The 13,151-nt window shown below is 45.7% G+C and overlaps 2 long non-coding RNA genes across 4 annotated transcripts; one reads left to right on the forward strand and one right to left on the reverse strand.

Annotated features, from left to right (window-relative positions):
- Positions 1 to 1,064: 1,064 nt before the first annotated feature.
- Positions 1,065 to 12,898, reverse strand: LOC122223711. 3 transcript variants are annotated; one of them, XR_006204414.1, is made up of 5 exons: positions 12,628 to 12,898; positions 7,110 to 7,179; positions 4,018 to 4,103; positions 1,887 to 2,008; positions 1,065 to 1,217 (listed from the first exon to the last, which is right to left on the reverse strand). It is a non-coding gene; the product is annotated as an uncharacterized LOC122223711 (long non-coding RNA). The 3 variants fall into 3 exon arrangements; XR_006204412.1 differs by lacking the exon at positions 4,018 to 4,103; XR_006204413.1 differs by lacking the exon at positions 4,018 to 4,103 and having other exon boundaries at positions 7,110 to 7,220.
- Positions 10,437 to 12,696, forward strand: LOC122223712. Its single transcript, XR_006204415.1, has 3 exons — positions 10,437 to 10,706; positions 11,688 to 11,863; positions 12,366 to 12,696. It is a non-coding gene; the product is annotated as an uncharacterized LOC122223712 (long non-coding RNA).
- Positions 12,899 to 13,151: the final 253 nt, after the last annotated feature.

Raw genomic sequence — 13,151 nt, forward strand, 5'->3', positions numbered from 1 at the left:
TTTTGTAGAATATACAAGCTATGGCTGACATGCCCTCTTAGATATGTGATTCTCAATCTTTCTTTTTGCATCTACACATGTGCAACAGACTCCTGACAATGCCATCTCATTACCCACCATAAATCAGCATGAGGGTCAAGGGAAGAGGAAGCACAACATATTTGCCTACAGGAGCACATCAGAGTCCCTGAGCACCATGCGAAGAGCCCTTTGTGGTTCTAACGCATCTCCATCCCTGCTTTTGGTCATCTAACTATGCCCGGTATAGTGACTTACACATAGTCATGGCTTAAAAAATTATACCTGAAGATGATTGAAAATAATATAAAGTTAGGAATGCAAACTTAGGCATTAACATTTGGAAGAGACCCTAGAAATGAATGGCTCGGAGGTTTAAGCTTTCTTTGCCTTTAGGTGGGGTCATGTTCGCTTCTTGTTCTAGCCAGTGAGAAGTGAACAGAAATGCTGTGTGACAATTCCTAGAAATCTCTTTAAATGGAAAAGGTAGGCCTCTCTTGTTCCCTTCCTTCATCCTGCTGCCTGGAACTCACCTAAGATGGTTAGGGCTTTATCAACTATCTTGGGACAAGAAAATGAAAGTCCTAGTTCAGAGAGTGGGAAACAAAGTTGGAAGAATCCAAGTCTCTGGTGACTTTGTGAAGTTGCCCTACACCCCTAGGCTGCTTCCCTTCCAGTCCTCTTTTTTTGTGGAAGAATAAACGCTTGGGTGTTCAAACCACCATGTTGGGGTCTCTCGTACTATCCACCAAACACAGTTCTTCACTGAAATAGAATCATAAAATGATCCATACAAGGTCATAGATCAGGGAAGGGATGAAGGTCATCAAATGAGCCCAGGCCTGGAGGTCAGAAAGACTCTTTCTGCTCTTTGCTATGATAGTTGTGTCTTTAGCTTGCTTCATGAATTTAAGTAACCCACTTAACCTCTATTTACTCAAGTTTCCTCATTTAAAAAAAATAGAACTTCCTCCCACAGAGCTATGATGTCTGAATGACATACACATGGGAAAGTCCTTTGAGCTGGTGAAACCATTCATCTTTATTTATAGTTAGTTGTAGTAGTGATGCTCTATGGAACAATCCTTCCATTATCCCATTTCCTGCCAAATGGGTTCAATTCTAGACTCCCATGTCCTGGGCAGTGGTGTTGACATTAAAATGAAACCAGGGTGGTTAACAGAGCTAGAATTGTTGAGCTGGAGAACAGAAGTTGGGAGAGAAACAGGCATTTAAAAAGTCTTCAAATAGAGAGGGAGTTGCAAAGAATGATCGGCTGTTTTCTATAACCCCAAGGATAGCCTGTGATTAGGAGAATAAGAATTTCCTAGTTGGGTACTGTTTTGGAGCTGGTTCCCTAGAAGCAGATATTGGTATTCTTATGTGAGAGATTTCAGGATAGGATGTAAGGAAGTTAGGGAAGCAGGTAAGAGCCAGGGAAAAAGACAAAAATGTAGGCTCAGAGCAAGTCTAGCCTCAGCCCGACCCCAGAGGAAACTCTGGAGCCTGAATAGCACCAAGGAATCATGCCACTTCAAGGCAAGGGGACCAGGCTTGTATACCCTAGTATCAGTTGGTCACTGGTGCAGACCACTCCCAAGAGGGAGGAGGGAGCATAATCTCCCAAGCATCTCTCAATGAGGAGGCCCCACTGGCCAGGGACAATTCTTGAGAAACGGTGCAGCTGACATTGGATAGTGGCCAAGACTTAACAGCAGCTGAAGGATGGGTGTACTGGCCCAAAGAACGGGAGCTGGTGGTGCACCCCAGGGTCTCCTATAGGAACAGAACACTGAAACACTAGAGTGGGTTATGGAGGAAGCATCTGACTATTTCTCTAGAGACACTTAAAAATAGAACCAACTCACCTGTCTGGCAGAGTCACAATAAATGGGTTTGCCATGAAGAGATGGGTGGATGAGACACCTTCACAGTAGATTATAGAGGGCTGCATGTCTGTTTTCTGCATCCTGAGAATTCAACTGCAAACCTTGGAGAAACGAGAATGGGTGGGACTCAAGAGCTCCATCCGGTGAGTGGCCACAAACAGAGGAGAGAGATGAGCCAGGGATACATTTTCTCCTAATTCCTTCTTCTTACCCCTGTAATCATTGCCTGCTGTCACAGGCAGTTTGGAATGACCATTAACACAGCAAGCTCTATAGTCAACCCCCTCTTGGTTCAGCTCTTGGGCTAGTTAATTAAGTTTCCTAAGCCTGAGTTTCTCCATCTGTAAATAGGGACAGTTCTTGTGGCAGAGGCAGCTGACTGGTGCCAATTCACAGGGGAAGCCCATGGCTGCCCCATCAGTAGGAAAATACATTTCCAGTCCCCTTACAGCCACATGTGTCTTATGCTCGCCAGTGGAATGTGAGTGGGAGCGATTGTCTCTCGTCAGAGCGGTTAAAAAGTAGACGGCTCCCCCACCAACTCTTTTTCCAACCAACAGCTGAAAGGAGAGAATTCTGAAGCCCTTAGAGGAGGGCTGAGGCTTAGGTGGAAGGAACCTCAACTCCTACACTATACAGAAGGCTGCCTGCCCAGGATTACTCAGAAGAGACTGAAGCAAGGGAGAAATCAACTTTTTGTTACGTTAAAGCACAGTGATTGAGATATCTGTAAAGAATTTTAGGCCCCTCAATAATCACCATCCTCTTCTCTCATAAAGTACCCAAAAATGAACACAGAGTCTGGGTAAGGTCAACATGCTGATGTTTCTCAATATTTGGTTAAAGAATATGCAAATGGGGCTGAAAGACAAAGCCCATAGCCACTGTTAAAATCTGATATACAGAAACTCTGGGTCACTGTTGCTTAGCAACCTGGCAGATAATCAGCACTTACAATCGTTAGTTATGAGTATTAACGGAGAAGGGATGTAATTTTTTATGGAAACAATAAAAAAAAAAGAAATAGTTAATTGAATGCTTATTGTGTACTAAACAGTGTACTAAGAACTTCGTTATGTTACTCATTTGATTCTAACCATAAACCAATTGAGGTATGGATATTATTATCTCCATTTTATGGACAAGAAAGCTGAGGTTCAAAAGATTAAGTAATTTGCTGAGTTAGTAAGGGGCAAAACTGGATTTGAATCCAGGTCTGTTCAGCCCCAAGGCCTGTGTCCCTTCCTCTCTGCTACATAACTGGTTCCAAGGCTGCCCCTCAAAGCCCAAGCAAGGGCTCCAATCACTGAAGATAATCTAATCACTAAAAAGCCATAGCCAGATCCCTACCCCTTGGTAGATTTTTTTTTTATCTCCCTAAAGTCAAAAGGCCATCCAAGATGGAAAGGTTGTTCTAAGCCATAATTTTATAGGTCATCTTACTGTGACATTTTCCAATCTTGTCTTGATTTCAACCCCTCCCCATAAATCAGCACATCATGGAAGAAGAAGAACCAGAAAGCTTGTAAGGGGCTGAGCTAGGAGGGATAAGTGATTTTTGCACCAAGTTTAAAGATGCTGTCCTCAGAGGTCCCCTCTGACTTCCCCTGTGAGCCCTTGGCTTCTGTGATTTTCACCGTCACCCTTCAGAGCTGAGGTTTCTGGCTGCCAGACATCTCTACACAGGAGGGTGACCCAGATAGGCCCTTGGGCCAGCCCCATAAACCAGATGGAGACAATGTTCCATGTCACCCTGGCAAAGGTAAAGACCTTCGTAGATCATGAGTATACCTGACACAAGGTGGCCCAGTGTGACAGACAGGGAAGACAGGGCTGGACCACTGCTGACAGTATGTGATGGGGGGTTTGGAGTTGGGGGTAGGGGCCTAAAGCACTGTCTCTTCCTAAAGATCGGGGGCGCTGTTCTCCCCAGAGCAGACTGGACATGCCTTAGGTGCTCCACGCTTTCCTATTCCGACATTAAGCCTCCCCGGCATGCTATACACACAACTTTGTGTCAAGGATAGGTGCTCTCAATGCTAGATTCTGATCTTATTTCTTAGTAGCAACTCAAGGCAAGGGGAACAAGGAAAATGTTATTGACACTCACACTTGGCATTTCACCTCGTGGATTTCTCCACAGCACTGGGATATTTGAGGGTGTTATTGAATCACATTTCTCTTCACCTCTGGATTCTGAACCAATGGAGAAACAAAACACGAGAATCAAAGATCCCAAGAACGGCGTTCTTGCCGAGAAAGCTGGTTTGAAGACTTGGTTGGGATCCAAGGCCAAAAGAAAAGTCTTTTCTTCCCCCCAAGGATTGAAAGTATGCACCGGTCCCAGGGCGGGCAGCAGTGGGACCCTCAAACGCAGGACTCGGCAGAGCTGGGGTCGGGGTGGGGGGGGCAGTGCGGATAATGGGTGGTGCTCAGCAAGATCCACTTCATGCACCCTCCCCGCTTTCCCAAGGAAGACAAGAAAGAAGGGTCCCAGCCCTTTGGGGAGGGGTCCTCTATTCTGTAGGGATCGTGAGGAGTGGGGCACACAAGCCTGCCTCCCAACAGACTGCTGAAGACAAAGAGAAAGGATCTTCTAATTTTGGAGGCGGTATAGAAACCCTGGAAGCCCCTGAGAATGAAAGCCAATCTGGACTTCTGAATCAACCACACCATCTCCATCTGTCAGCTGCCCCGGGTCTCCTTTTTTACACCAAGAAGCTGACTAGCTTCGTAACTCTTGGCTGAATAGCTGAGACACACAAGCGTCTACTGATCCAAATTGTCTCTGTCAGAGTCCTCCAGCCTGCGCCCAATGGCTGTTTGTCTGTGTCCCCTCTCCTGAAAGCATTATGCAGCCCTAAGTGGAGCTTGACATTTCCAAGTATTGCTTTTCCTGAATTTGCTGCATTTTCCCTTCTTGGGGTAATAGATGCGCTGCTCTGCTTTCCTTCGCTGCAGACACAGCTCTGTGGTCGCTGGAGCTCCAGAATGCATTAGCAGATTAGGCAGGGTGAAAATTACAACATCCTGGGCTCCACATGCTTTTCTGATTGGCGTGGTGTTTTCCAATCTGCTAGCATTTCACAAACAAAACATTATTTTAATTACTTTTGGCTATACTGGTGGGTCATATTTTTCTCTGCCTTTTTTCCTCCTTGGTCCCAAAACCCCTATGCCTGGTCACTGCACTGTCTCCTATAATGACACACTCTAGTTACAAGGAGCACCATAGGAGGCCAAGGACAGGGCCTTTCTGGTCCCATTTCCCGGACCTCGGGATCTTAAGAAACTGTTCTGGCCTAGCACTGCCCCGTGAGGTTGTTTGGGTGCCTGAAGTGTCAAAGATATCTAAAATGGGCTTGACTCACCAGTTTAGTTGATTTGATTTTCTACCCCCCATAAATGACCTTTTACTGAAAATACTTGTGCATTTCAAACTGAACAGTTGCCCAGGCAGGGTGGAAGGTGCCAGGAGAAGCCACATAAGTGCAGGGGTTTAATGCGGTGGGTTCTGCCTTGTTGTGCAACTGCTGTCTTCTTGACAGGCCAGGCTGCTGCCGGGGAGTCAGAGAGGGCCAGATCACACAGGAGCCAACAAGAATTGTAGGCAAATATCCTTAGGCTGAATACTTGCGATGGTTATCTTGAATTTGTCTCCCTTCCAGAAACTCCACAAAACAAAGAAGGATTTTACATATATGTGATCTCTGCTTCACAGATTTTCTTTTCTTTTCTTCATTTTAATGAGGAAATGTCCTGTAAAGAGTCTCTAAAACACCCCCTTAGCCCACCCAAGTTCAGACCGTTCCCATCTCTCACCTAGATTGACCTCAGTTCTCCCCTCTTGGCTCTTGACCTCCAGCCCTCCCTCCCACAGCTGCCAGCTTCAGTCTCCTAGTGCCCGGCTTTAATCATGTTTGTCTCCTGGTTGAAACTTGTCGGAGGCTCTCCTTCCTGCATGCAGTACAAGTGCCCCAGGGCTGGTCCAAGATCCCCCATGAAGCAGTGCGGACTTAACTTTCTGAGCTTCGCCTGCTCCCCAGCACTTACCCTCTGCACAGAGTTCACTCCGCATCTGTTCAATAAACACCTCTGCTGTGCCTGGACAGCCCCCAGCTCCTTCTTCTCTCAGAATCCTTCCCTCCATTCTAGGCCAGCCCTAAACGCCACCTTCTTCCAAAAACCTACCCTGTCCTTCTGGGCAGACATACTTTCTTTGGGTGTTGATGGGGAAACACCATTTTCCATTCTGTTCTCCATCCATTTGTGCGCTTGTCTCAGCCTTCTCTTTGAGGGCAGTTTCTCTGTTTATCTTGTATTCCCCTCAGCCCCGAGCACAGTGTCTTACACTTAGTAATGGCTCAATAAATAGTAATTGGATAGACTTGGAGTTGGAGTAGTTACTTTAGTAATCACGTGCACTGATCCACTATCTATGCAAATATTTTTTACCCTACGTTCAGAAACGATATCCATTCAAAATGGCATCAAGGTGGGAAGCTTCTGCTCTTCAGTTTTTATTTTTTATTATTTTTTAATGTTTATTTATTTTTGAGAGAGACAGAGACAGAGACAGAGTGCAAACAGGGGAGGGGCAGAGAGAGAGGGAGACACAGAATCCGAAGCAGGCTCCAGGCTCTGAGCTGTCAGCACAGAGCCCGACACGGGGGTCAAACTCACCAACTGTGAGATCATGACCTGAGCCGAAGTCGGACGCTTCACCCACTGAGCCCCCCAGGTGCCCCAAGCCCTTCAATTTTTAGAACAGCTTCTGTTTCTTTCATCAGATTTTAGGAGGCATAGGGACATGTGGGGGCTGGGGGGTGGGGTGGGGAACAGAGCCTAACAACTTAGTGGGAATTTCAAGGGCTCTGAAGTTAGGTTTGAATCCTTGTTCCATCGTTGGCCACTTGTGTGACCTTGAGGAAGTTCCTCATCTCTTTGAACCTCGGTTTCTCACCTCTAAATGGAGACAAAACTACCTATTTGATGTTTATTTGTGAGAATATTAAATTAGAAAGTTTCTATGAAGCACTCATTCAGTGCCCAGTGTATAGCAGGTATAAATCATAATTCTCATAATCATCCTTATCCTAGCAGAAAATAAATTTCTATAATCACCCTACACTACTCATATTTTACTCCAGAATCAATCGCTGAATCTTTTAACGGGTATATATCGGGTACCTAGATACTTACCCAGCATGCTACTGACTGTGGGGGCGAGTAGAGATGGAGATCCAGAAATCACATATGACAAGACTGTGATCTGTGTGAATGGACAGTATCGGCATAAGAAGGTTTATTGACCTGTGGAATCAACAGGTTTTCAAACGCACATTCAAACGTAAAGGAGATTTACTTAAACCAAGGTGAGATGCGATATAATGTGACAATGAGAAGCCCCTGGGGTTCACTCCCTGCTGTCCTGACAATGTCCGCAGACTGGAGCATTTCTGTTGCCCTGGGGCTGCATGGGCCCCACCCTCTGCAGGTGCCTAGCCCTTCACACCCCCAACTCCTGCGCTTGGAAGTACCCCGTGCTTGGCTTAGTGCTCTTCTGTCATCACCTTGAAACTCTTCATGCTGTTGTAGCAGGCTGCACATCTGCATGTTGTGCTGGGCCCCACAACTTACGTAGCCAGTCCTGCTTATAGGAATTGAGGGGTTATGCTGACTTCATTTTCTGCACATCATGTGCTCATAAATATTTCTGAAATGAGTGAATTTCACTTCCACAGTCGTATGGGTGACCAATGCTCATACGTCTGCTTTTACCTAAAGTTTTACACTTGGAACGCACAAAGTTAGGTACATCCGTGCCTCAGACTTTGAATTTTGTCAATAGGACATTTACAATCTTCTACAAAACCTCCATGCAGAAGAAGCAAAGAGAGAAGCCAGAAGCTGGGTGACTTCTCCACCTCGGTGGTTAACACCTGAGCTCTTTTTATACATGTGGTATACATCCCATCACACTCCAACACACACACACACACACACACACACACACACACACACACCACTCACGTGCACACACACGTCTTTTCCTGAGATTGTTTTGGGACCAACTGTCACTCTGAAGTAAACAAATTTATAGCACATATTTAGAAAGCAATTCAAGGACAATCTATGACATCTGTTGGAATAATAGACAAGTAAAAGCTATATTTGAAAAGACATGCTGACATACATTTCTTTGTTGTGGCAAAATACACATAACACAAATTTACCACGTTAGCCATTTTAAAGCTACGGCTTAGTGGCGTCAGGTACATTCGCACCGTTATGCTACCAGCGCCATCATCCATCTCCAGGCCTTTCCACCACCCCCAACTCAACATCCAACAATAACCTCCTATTCCCCGCTGCCCCCCAGCCCCCAGTAACCACCGTCTACTTCCTGTCTCTACGAGTCTGACCACTCTGAGTACCTCGCATAAGTAGAACTGTGCAATATTTGTCCTCCTGTATCCATCTTGCTTTACCTAGCATGTCTTTGAAGTTTACCCATGTAGTAACACGTGTCAAAATTTCATTCTTTCTTTAAAATTTTTTATATGTTGATTTATCTTTGGGGAGGGGTGCAGAGAGAGAGGGAGAGAGAATTTGAAGCAGGCTCCAGGCCCTGAGCTGTCAGCACAGAGCTGGACGCGGGGCTCGAACTCACAAACCGTGAGATCATGCCCTGAGCTGAAGTCGGAGGCTTAACCGACTGAGCCACCCCGATGCCCCCAAATTTCATTCGCTTTAAAGGCTGAGTAATATTCCACTGGCAGTACATACCACATTTTCTTTATCCATTCATCTCTCAATGGACATTTGGGTTGTTTCAGGTATATTTTTTAAAAGAAAAAGTCATAATATTCCCTGAGAGTTTTTAAATTTTACAACACGCAACATGAAGTTTTGATGATGGTGGTGGCCAATTTGTCTCAGCACCAGTGAGCTAGCAGCCCTTCTTTCCCACACAGCCTGGGAGATCTTCTGTGATCACAAAGAGAAAGAAAGCTACCAGAAAGAAAGAGGAAAAGGTAACCTCACTGGAGATAAACTTTTGGTCCAACCGGGGTTTATCAGCATTGTCGCAGAATGTCCATCAAATACGTACACTCCCAGCAGGAACACGAGCCTTAATAAAAGGACACAAATGCGTTCACCAACGACATTCATCAATGTCAGAGTGACAGTCTTATACACTGGAGGTCATTTCCACATAACCCAAATGAGTCCCACCCAAATCATAGAATTAAGTTTGCCTTGAAGCTGACTCGGGCAAGTGAGATATGGAGCCTCTCTCTCATCTAGGAAAATTGTTTTTTCATACCCAGAGCTTGTGGTATATGTGGGATGGGGTACAGATTGCAAGAGTCAATGTAAATACTCACATCTGTGGCTTATCTGTTATGGAACATGCCAACCTTGTTACCCTATTAGATTTACCCAAGTCAATAAAAGGCCTCAACAAACCAAACAACAACCCAAACATTGAATAACAGTGTGTGCTGGAGTGTGGTGATAGCTCTCCTTTTCTATTTCCCTTCATTTGTCACATATCCGTAGAGCACCTACTATACATGTGCCAGGAACTGTAGAAGTGAGCAAGATGGGGAAGGAGGTTGTACATGTATGAACAGTAAGCAAGCAAATAAACAGGATGACTTCAGAGCGTGTCATTCCTACTAGGGACCTACTTGGGGACATGTGACAAGGAGTGGCTATGGGAAAGGAGAGTCACTGTTGACCAGGGCATCAGGGAAGGCTGTCCTTAAGAGGAGAGCCTGGAGCTGAGACCCAAGGCTAATAGGAGTAAGCCATAGAAGGAGCTGCAGGGAAGGCTTTCCAGGCAGAGGAAATTGCAAATGGTAAGGTCTACATCTAGAAAGAGTTCGGTGTGTTCGAGGAGTGGAAAGAAGGCAGACAACCATGGCAGGACACGATGGTGGAGGAAGGAGGACCGTGCAGGCTCAGGGAAGGATTCCGACCAATTAAGGGAAGCTGGAGGTAGATGATGAGCAGGAAAATGACCGGAATTACTTATTTAAAGGAGTGCTCATGTTGTAGCTGCCGGGTTGAGAAGGCAGCATGTGAGTCTCTGCTTTCCCCTTTCTTTCTTCTGGGAAGATCACAGGTTGCAGAAAGTTCAGCCTCGCCTCACCTTCACTCAGCAGGACCTCTGTCAAAGTCTCAAGCCAGATGCTCTGTCTACTGTAGCACGAGCCCCTCTGGAGGTGGCAGCCTGGGGGGACATCTGGATGCCTTTATCAGGAGCTGCCCTGACTCATTGTTGGGTCTTTTGTCTTGAGTATTCTGTTGCTTCACACTTGCCTTGGATAAAAATGGGGAGGAAGTTTTTTTGTCTCCGAAAGAGCTCCTGAGGGAAATGACATGAAGGCCAGAGACTAGAAGTGCTCAGAGGGAAAATCTTGGCTGGTGGCCCTTTCTAGATGAGTGCACACCCTGCACCAAGGATCAAGCAAAGGCAGAGGGTCATTTCCCAGACTCCTGGCCTGCAGTAGGCAATGATACGTTGGGGTGAGGGTAGAGTCGGCTGGGAGGGTGAAGCTTCATTACTTCCTTTTTGAAAACTGCCCCTCCCTATTCCATGTTTTCAATAGATGACATTCATATCCAAGGATCAGAAGAGAAATCCAATTTGGAAGTAGAGAATGAGAACTCTGGGGGTGGTACCTGAAGTCACAAAAGGGAATGAAGAATCTCGGGGCATGTATGTGGAATAACAAGGGAAGACCAAAACCTGATCTCTAGAGACATCAACATTTCATAATGAGCAGAGTAAGAAGAAACACAGAAAAGGGGAAGAGAGGGCCAGGGGAATAGGCAATGACCAAGGAGAGTGACAGTCTTTCAAGAAAGGGTGTGGCCAACAGTGCGAACCAGAAATCCAGGAGCCCCACTGCAAACGTGGCTGGTGGTTCAACCATTGGCTGGTACTCACTGTTACCCAGGCAACGGCATCCTGTTCTTTGAATAGATCTTGCTTTGTGTGTGGAGGTAAGGGGGTGGGGAGGAGGGAGAGGGAGATGTCAGAGGTATACGACACAGAACTGGCAAAGCTTTTCCAATGAAGATTGACCTCAGCAAAGTTCTGTAGAAATGGGCCAGTTGCCAAGATATTGCAGAAGAAAATATTCCAGACAGAGGAGGTGGAAGGGGAGCATCCTGGCAACTGCCAGCCACCTAGTATGCCTGGACTGTGGGGTGCGTGTGGGAAAGTCACGAGAGATAAGGCTACAGAAGCCACCAGGGTGAGATGACAACAGGACTTCCAGTCTTATTAAAGAGTTTACATTTTCTTTCAAGGCAATAGGGATCCACCAAGACATTTTAAGCAGAGGGCTGTTATGATTAACTTTACATCTTGGACTGATCACCTTGGCAACAGAGAGAGGCTGTTGCATTCATTCAAGGTGAAAAATTACAAAAGCCCGTAGCGGTGAGGGTGCATTTGTGATATATTGGGGAAGATTTGCCAGGGCATTTTATACTTACTGGCAAAATTAGACACTGATACCCTAAGTCAGGCTCAATGACAAAGACTGCTAGTAACAGAATTTCCAGTAATTAGCTGGGCACGTGACTCACCAAAATAAAAACTGCATCTCCCACCTTCCTTGTAACTTTAGGGGCCATGTGACTAAGTTCTATCCAATAACTTAGAAGTACATGAGTCTTAATCTGGGAACCTTCTCTGTACATTACCCACTACCCACCCTTTGCCCCTCTTCATTATCCTTTCCTCCTTCCTACTGAAAGTGATGACTGGAACTGGGGCAACCATCTTGGACCTTGAAAGGACCATAACCTTCAGAATAGAGGTCAAACATAGCAGAGAAACAAGACAGAAGGAGTCTCTGGGTCCTGGAGAGCTGCTTGGAGCAGAGCAGCCCTATCAACCTGGGAGCACCTACCTGGAGCACCTACCTTTCATGGTAGAGATAAACTTTTTTTTAAATCTCATTTAAGACACTGTTATATTAGACCTATTTTAACTAATAAAGCTCTCATTTTTAGCTGTTCATAAAATCCCAAATTCTGGGAGCCATTATTCTATACCACCTCTCACCTTTTAGCATATTCCCCCTTTTGTCTTCTAGTGTCTTGTCTTTTTTTTAAGTTTATTTATTTATTTATTGAGTGGGGGAAGGGGAAGAAAGAGAGAAAGTCCCTAGCAGGCTTCCCTCTGCCAGCACAGAGCCTGGTGTGGGGCTTGATCCCACAAATCGTGAGATCATGACCCAAGCCGAAACCAAGAGTCAGGCACTCAACTGACTAAACCACCCAGGAGCCCCTCTAGTGTCTTTTTTTGATCCTTAGCATTGAACACACAGGCCCATACCTAGTAGGTGCTCAATAAACACTGAAAAGGAGGAGGAAGAAGAGGAGGAGGAGGAGGAGGAGGATTCCTATCCAGAACTGTCTTCTTGTTTTCAGACCTTGTTAATCATCAGATCAGAAGAAATTTGCAATGTAAATTTCATCACACAAAATAGTTAATGCCTTGCCAAGCTACACCCTTCCCAGGAGTGTAAATGAGGAGGGAGGAGACTCCAGAAAGACTCTGACTCTGTTTACCTCACATGGGGACATGCAGCCTTGAAAACACTGACTCATCTGCTCCTGGGGCTTCCTGATTTGTAAGAGTTTGCAGCAGGAAGAGGAGGGAAGACAGCATCAGGGTAAACATGGAAAATACCTGTGGCTCAGATTCAGGAGAGGACTTCGGCTGACTCCACCTTCTCCCCAGAGCCTGTGCTGCTTCTTTGCGGTAAATATCTCAGTTATAACGAATTAATGTTTCCTACACTTATTTGTTCAATATGTCTCCTCTACCAGAGCCCTAGTTCCACCAAACTCAAGAACCAACCCTGCCTTCTTCACCCTGGTACCTGAAGCACAGAGGTGCTCAATAAAATACAGGTTGAGAAGGGGTGCCTGGGTGGCTCAGTCGGTTAAGCGTCATGAACTCACAGTTCGTGAGTCCAAGCCCCGCTTCCGGTCTGGTGCTGACAGCTCAGAGCCTGGTACCTGCTTTGGATTCTGTGTCTCCCTCTCTTTCTGCCCCTCCCCCACTTGTGCGCGCGCTCTCTCTCAAAAATAAAAATTTAAAAAGAAAAAAAACTAAAAAAAATACTGGTTAAAAATAAATGAATCAACCTTTTCAGGCAGAGAGGGAAGAGATTAACAAACAATCAGTCAAGCTGTACATGGGGAAAAAAA

Source organism: Panthera leo, chromosome B4 (genome assembly GCF_018350215.1).
Source record: "Panthera leo isolate Ple1 chromosome B4, P.leo_Ple1_pat1.1, whole genome shotgun sequence".
NCBI lineage: Eukaryota > Metazoa > Chordata > Mammalia > Carnivora > Felidae > Panthera > Panthera leo.